The sequence below is a fragment of the Stegostoma tigrinum genome, chromosome 23 (genome assembly GCF_030684315.1).
Source record: "Stegostoma tigrinum isolate sSteTig4 chromosome 23, sSteTig4.hap1, whole genome shotgun sequence".
NCBI lineage: Eukaryota > Metazoa > Chordata > Chondrichthyes > Orectolobiformes > Stegostomatidae > Stegostoma > Stegostoma tigrinum.
Genome location: NC_081376.1, coordinates 17,416,296 through 17,422,332, shown reverse-complemented (window position 1 = coordinate 17,422,332; position 6,037 = coordinate 17,416,296).

Below are 6,037 nucleotides of genomic sequence, written 5' to 3'. Positions count from 1 at the left end.
AAATGTAGCTTGATTTCTGTGAAACTAGTTGAGTGTTTAAGTTTTGCCTAGCTTGGGTTCCTTTCTCTCTGCTGGCCGCTGGGTTAATTTGGGTTGGTATCAGATGTATCACTACAACTCACCTTGGCATTTCCCAAACTTGGGACCTGTACCAAGTTGAAGGACAAAGGCAACAGATACATGGGAATGCATCATTTGCAGGTCCCCACCGAGCCACACCATCTTGATTTGGAACTACATGGCCTTTACTTTTTTATCACTGGGTCAAAATCCTGGAACTACTTTCCAAACAGTACTTTGGGTGTCCTTACATCACATGGACTGCCACAATTCAAGGAATCAACTGACTACCAGCTTCTCAAGAGCAATTGTGGATTGCAGACAAGGCTGAATTAGATTTGTGACTGCAAAGGAGTCGAGGAGCCGGAGGTGGGGGGATCGACACGAAGTGGAGTTGGGAGCATGATCAAATGAGCCCATATCCTGTCAATGAGTAATAAGTATTTTCTCTCTCACTAAGCTGGGGATTTGCTGCTGATTTTTTATCCTTTCTGATTGACTTTGCCCTCAGATTCCTGACTGGAAGTGGAATGACTGCAGTGGTACGGTGTGTAGCCAGTTTTTACTTGATGGCATGCCAGCTCTAATCTTTACTGCCCATAAAAGTCAATAAACTCCCTCAAGAGGTTATCATGCAATGTTCCAAAATATGGTTGCAAGGCCCAGGCTTTGTTACAATTGAAAGGTACAAGCAGAAAAGAGCATATTTTGCAGTTAAGTTGTGTGAATGTTGAAGATCCTACATCCCTTCCGGATCTTTAAAAGTACATAAGGCTTATGTAAAAAAATCTGGGTTTCAGATCTTATAGCTCATTTTGTGGAGTTTATTTTAAATGGGATTTTTGCTTTCGAGTAGGTAGATGTACAGACCATCCATGGTGCAGTTGTACTGTAGAACAAAACTGTGGGCTGAATGGTCTGCTCCTATGGTTAGGAAGTGTGCGCATTGAGGAACAATTTCAAGATGAATAGTGGCACAGTGTACAGATGGGAACTGTAATGAAGCTCACTATAGCGTTTGGCTGTCAATATGAGCCATAAAGTTCCAGAATCCCAACTACAAAGCCCCTTTGTACATTCAGAAAGTCAAGGGTGTGGGTTGTTGCCAGATCCGGATGGCTTTGGACTCCCTTTAATCATGTGGTCTGGCATCATGACAGATCCAGGAGAGAGCGAAGTCAAAAACTGTCTTCAGGCTTAGACCTAAAATTAACACTTTACTATACATTAATGCATTATACGTTCAGATCTTATGTACAATGCTAATTATAGATACTCCATGCTCTAATTTTATAGCTACATTAGTTAAAGGTAAATCTATCTCCTTCAGTTGTTCATGTCCTTCTATTAGCAAGACTGTAATGTTTTAGTGTAGTGTAATTTAATGTAGTCTTGACTAACTCCACCCACACTGTGTCACTTACACTAACTACGTGCAGTTTCACAACAGTATCACAAACTTGCTCCACAAAATGAAACCCTTACACAAGAGACTCTAAGTTTGAGTCTGTGAGAGCTTCAGCTTGGAAGATGACAATCTTGGAAACATTGGTTTATTGCAGTGCATTGACCTAACTATAAATTCATGTGACTCCTGTCTGATCATCTAAAGAACACATATAGAACATAGAACATTACAGCACAGTACAGGCCCTTCGGCCCTCGATGTTGTGCCGACCTGTCATACCGATCTGAAGCCCATCTAACCTACACTATTCCATGTACGTCCATATGCTTATCCAATGACGGCTTAAATGTACCTAAAGTTGGCGAATCTACTACCGTTGCAGGCAAAGCGTTCCATTCCCTGACTACACTCTGAGTAAAGAAATTACCTCTGACATCTGTCCTATGTCTTTCACCCCTCAATTTAAAGCTATGCCCCCTCGTGCTCGCCGTCACCATCCTGGGAAAAAGGCTCTCCCTATCCACCCTATCTAACCCTCTGATTATTTTATATACATATATTACTAGGCAGATGGAACAGCTGTTGTAACATTAATTAATTAAATGGAAATCTCAGTCACTGCCTCAAATTGACTCGAATGGTTCTCTGAGAGTGGAACAGGTCAGTGAAATATATGACACAGGTCATTGTGGGTCAGGTGGTATAGAAGTCAACAGACAAATTGAAAACAAACTTATTAAACGTTGTTAAAACAAAAGAAGATCTAAATGGCTTTCAGAACTAACTATAGATTATACAGAGAGGAGCATGTATCTAACCAGAACATAAATGTACTATTTAATAAGACATTCAGATAGCACAAGCAGATGGGTTCTTCCATTACCTGTTGATGGTCAGCAATGTTTGTGAGGAAGTAACAAGATTTAAAATTCACATTATTTATTGATTTTTGAATAAAATTATACTTTAAAGTAAAATATTTTAATATACAAACATCAAAATCCTAATTTCCACCCTGAAGATCCTTCAATGGTGCTACCATACACCTTAACAATCAAATCTTAATCCCATGTCCCACCATACAAACTCCCTTCAACCCTTCACACATTTTCCCTACATCATGCCACATAATTTAAAGACCGACCTTCAGTTCTACATTAGAATTCGATTTTGTTATCATGTGTACCGAAGAACAGGGATGCAAGAGTGCAGTGAAAAGTATACAAAGTTACCATTGCTGGCTACATCTTAGGTACAAAAGTACCTCGGCACAAAATCTTAGGTATAAAACAAAGAGAAAAAAAAAAATCAGTGTCCTGAACTGCCTTTCCCTCCACATCATTATCAAATTTCAGTCCCACTTTATAAGTTACCCCCTCAGCTTCCTTGCACTGTGCCCACGGCTTTCTCCTTGTTAAACGAGAGGCTCTATATAAATGAATTAAGACAGTAAATTAATTTCTACAATTTTGCTTCATTTGCAAGATAATGTACTTTATGAGTGGGACCGGCAGGAAATTATATTGTGTAAGCAATTGTTAATCAGTGATAGTAGCAAGAGCAAGAAACTTCTTTTACGTGGAGAAACTGAATAGAAAAGGTGAAGAGAGTTTAATAAGGATGCTTAAAACTATAAAATGTAGTCAATAGAATGACACAATTTCTCATGGCAGGACCAGTAAACAGAAAATGCAGATTTAAGGTCATTGCCAAAGAAGGAGTTTTGATGATTCCTGTGTAATGAACTTCCTGAGGAAGTGGTGGATGTGGGTACAGTTACAACGTTTAAAAAAACACATGGGTAAGTATATGAAAAGGAAAGTTTTGGAGGGGTATGAACCAGGAGCAAGCAGATGGAACTAGTTCGGTTTGGGATTATGTTCGGCATGGACTGGCTGGACCTAAGGGTCTGCTTCCGTGCTGTATGATTCAGTGACTATGAGAATTAGTTTTATGTGGGAAGTTGCGATCTGGACTGGTGCTGAAATAAAATTACATAATTATTTTCAAAGGGAATTGGATCTCTACTTGAAATGAAAATGTGCCAGGCTATGGGGAAAGGGCAGTGAGACGAATTGAGGAATATTGCCACGGACGTGTTGGCCTGAACAACCTTCCTTCTACGCTACTTCACTCTGTTCTAAAGCTAGCTCTCCCACGTTCATTGTACGAATGTCACCACAAGGGGGCGTCCGAGTACCGCAATCAAACATATCCCAAGGCCGGCCAGAGTTCACTGCAGTCAGTGGAAGGATCCACATTCCGACTGCCCTCACAGAGCTTGGTACTGCCATCTGGTGACAGAGAATGGTGTTTCACCTATGGAAATCATTTTTCCTGGTCCCAGATTAATAATGAGAAGGATTTGGAATCTGAGGGGCAGGCTAGTAGCTACATAGCTGTAGCACTGGAATTTTGACAGGGGAACCTGAATTTCAAACTTTCCAAAATAGATAAGATTTTGTTCATGTCAACCAGATCTGGATAATGTCAGCAGAAAGCAAAATAATCAGGTATTGATACTTCAAAATTAAGACTTCTCACCTTACACACTCCATAAACGAGTTAATTAAAAACTCTGCTGCTTACATCCTGACTTGCACCAGCTCTGGTTCACCCATCCCCTCCTGTGCCTGCAAATCTATATTGGCTCTTGATCTGTCAATACGTCAATATTACAGTTTTCATCCTTGTTTCCAAATCCCTCCTTGGCCTCACCTCCTGGGATCTGTAATCCTCCACACTACCAATGTTTGCCCTAACTATCTTCTGCAACCTGTGATCAAGTCTTCTAAGTGTGTGGGCCCTTTGAATTTTATGAGGCTGAGTGGTGCACAACCTTAGAGGAGGCAGTTTGTGCAGCTTGTGGGGGAATCTTTGGGGTGCTTGTGGACATAGAGTGTAGAGGGAATATTACCTATAATGTTGCCAGATATCTCTGCTCCTCCAATTCAGGCTTCAGGTGACTGTGCCTCCAGGTGGCTAAACTCTCGGCTCCAGAATTTCCGCCTTAAACCTCTCTGCTCATTTAAGACACTCCTTAAAACTTAGCTCTTTGATCGAGCTTTCAGTCACCAATCTCCTTCATCACTTCAATATCAATTTTGATCTGGTTTCATGTCTTCGTGACAGTGAAGTACCTTGGAAAGTTTTACATGGGGGAAACATGTGATTGCAAGTTGTTGATAACCAAAGGGTTAATACCTGGAATCAACATCATTTATTAGCAGCTTCCATTTCCATCCTATTTGTTTTTATCATAAATCACAACTGTGCAATAAGCATATCAATTTGCGTTCAGCTTAATCAAGGGATCAGAACAGAGAGGAAACCAACAAAATGATACATTCTTTAGTGCAGATTAGGTCAGACATTCACAATTTATAGTGTGTAAGAAATGTGAAATGTGTAGAGCTGTGTATAACCTCAATACTTTATCACTGGATCCTTAGCCCTACACAGTCTTACATTATTATATAATTTGTTCTCAAGTTGTGGGAATTTACTGCCCATTCCTGACTGCACGAGAAGATGAAGGAGAGTCTTCTAGAATCATTGCAGTCCTTGTGCCTTTGGTTATTTTACAATTAGTGATCTACGAGGGTTCTTTCAGAAGCCAGGATGTGACTGGAGTCATTTGAAGGGTGTAATACATAAGGAAAAATGAATTTCTTTCCTGAAGGAGGTTTGTGAGTCACATGATTTTGCATTTTCTTTTTTAAGCTGATTTATTGAATTTTACTTCTTGTCACTGCAGGATTTAAACTCAGTTTCTGGCTTGCCAGTTCAGAACCAGTGCCTTTATCATTGCTGAAGCAGTAAAATGTGCTCCACTCCAACAAAATCAAACCATATCCTTTTGGATGCTGGACCAGTATCATAATGTCTGCACACACAATGAACATATGAAGTGTTGAACGATAGGTTTGCATGAGATAAGGAATTTCACACACTTAATCTCCACCACACCCTTCAGATTACAATAGGCACTTCCCTTCTAAATCAATCTGGTTCATTGGCCCGAATTCACCCTTCCTGGAAACATCGCATGCAGCCACACCAGCAATCCACAAGGAGTTGCCATCTCTTTGGAAATTTCTGCCCCAGGTGACAGCAGAGGCCGAGTCATCCAGTAGGTTCAAGTCTGAAATTTCAAGGTTGATTTCCACGAATTAAAAAACATCAAGGTGTACACAGACAGCGCAGCAAAATGGTGTTGTGAGAGATCAGTCATGAGCAAACTGAATGGCACAATAGGCTGGAAGGGTTAATGGCCTACTCTTGCTCCTGCTTCTTGTTCCCATCTCCCAACGTGCCAGCCATGCTCACAGAGTAATACACTCGTCTTGGTGTCAGGAAGCCGAATCTCTAGGAGCTTGTGGCTGAGATTTCGCTGCTGTGCCGATTGCTACACTGTGGGAGGTTTCATCTTTGAGATGAATCATTAAATTGATGCCTTCCTTACCGGGTAAGATCACACAACACCATTTCATTTCGGGTTTCCAGGCCCAGCCTTCATTCTTCAATCAATGTCATTAAGATTGAACGTTGCATCATTGATCTGTCAAA